At 48.1% G+C, this 1,713-nt stretch overlaps 1 pseudogene; it reads right to left on the bottom strand.

Moving 5' to 3' along the window:
* Nucleotides 1-203, bottom strand: part of LOC101660037 — a 117,634-nt pseudogene extending 117,431 nt beyond the window's left edge.
* Between the last annotated feature and the right edge of the window lie 1,510 nt (nt 204-1,713).

Genomic DNA, 1,713 nt, shown 5'->3' with positions numbered 1-1,713 from the left:
GCCACCGCACCCCATCCTCTTCGCCTCCCTGGCAGCCTCGGGCCCCGGCGCGCAGGTCCCTTCTGGGCAGGGACTAGCATCCCAAGTTCACCTGCCGCGGCGCCTGACGTTTGCTTTTCCTTCTGCGCCCTCATGGCTGTGTTGGGCGCCGGCGGCCCGGAGCAGATGGGTACCGCGGTGTCACTGCTCATGCCAGGGGGCATGCGCTCGGCTCCCCGCGGGCGAGGTGCTCGGCGGCCTCGGGTCCGACCGAGGCCAGAGTTCCCTAGACAGCCAGGCCCCTGTCAACCTTGGCCCCCGCGTTTCCTCTGGGTGCTGCTGACTCCGCCTTTCCTGCCTGGAGCTATAGCAGCTCCGGTTTCCTCTTGAAGCAGAGCCTGTTTTCCTGGCTGCCTTTGCCCAAAGCAGCGCCCCCTGCCTCGCCCCTTCACCTTTCCCACTTACTTAGCTTTGGGTGACCCCCCAGCCCCTCAGCTTCTCTAAGGGTGGGGTGGGGGTGGGGGTTATCTTAAAAATACAAGCGCCTTTCAGCGACCAAAAGGCATTAACTGCCTAGCTGAAGAGAGATAGCTTAGGTAATCGCATTCTCTTCTGGCAGATAGCAACACAAAATGAGCAGGAATAAGAATTGTGTCCATGAACTTGGGTTACAAACAATATATGAGATCTGGGAACTTATAAAAATTATCAAGGCCTGAGATTACCAGTTGGTTTGAGAATGACATTGAATATGGGAAGGAAGGCAAATAAGGCCTTGACCATGTAAATTATGACTCATTGCAAACATGCTGGTGCCCAAGTGCTTAGGTACTGTCTCAACAGGGAAACGATTGGTTTGGGGGAGTGAGCTAGGAAATGCTTATTCGTTTCAAATCAGTGCTCCAAATAAGTCCTTTCTCATTAAGACACACACACATTGTAAACATGCTTGCAAATGGCTTTTAAAATTAAAGATTGTCTTCTGAAGGTTCATTCTTTATTTTTGAAGTAACATCTTAAGTGGAGACAATCGTAGGTGTGCTATCAGTTTATAATCTCCGTTGCCTGTCCTCTCCCCTCCTGGCAACCCCATGGCTTACAGACTGCCAGCTGTGACCTTTCACAAACCAATCACCAGGCCTGTCAGGTGAGCCACTCTGAGCGGGCTTGAACTGCCAAGCTTTGGCGCAGTAGTCAAACGCTTAACTATTTGCACCACTTAAAATTTTCTTATAATCCATAATAGCACAGACATATAGGCACATATTTTATTATCTAAATCTGCATACATCTATGTAAAATGATATAAATTTAATATATTTATATCGATATAATATGTACTATCTTTGATTATATCTACACAGACACAAATATTCAAACCGTGGGAAAATGGAAATAAAAGATAATGGAAGCGCCCCACAAACTTGGGAAGCATATTTTGCAAGACATGAGGCTTTCAAACTGTAGCCTTTGGTATTACCTCAACACACTGCACTCAAGCCTCTTCTGACTCAGGGAACCATCAGGACAGAGTAAAACTGCCCCTGTGGGTTTCCAGGACTATAACTTTTTACTGGAGTAGAAAACCTCATCTTTCTCTCATGGAGGAGCTGGTGGTTTTGAACTGCTGACCCTGAGGTTAACAGCCCAATGTGAAACCCCCTACACCAGTTTCAAAAAGAAGGAAAACAACAGCAAAACCCTGTCACCCATTCACTTACTCAGTGACAGGTG

Source organism: Echinops telfairi, unplaced genomic scaffold (genome assembly GCF_000313985.2).
Source record: "Echinops telfairi isolate 266 unplaced genomic scaffold, ASM31398v2 ScPeMD7_23;HRSCAF=83, whole genome shotgun sequence".
NCBI lineage: Eukaryota > Metazoa > Chordata > Mammalia > Afrosoricida > Tenrecidae > Echinops > Echinops telfairi.
This window is presented reverse-complemented; position numbering and strand designations above follow the sequence as displayed.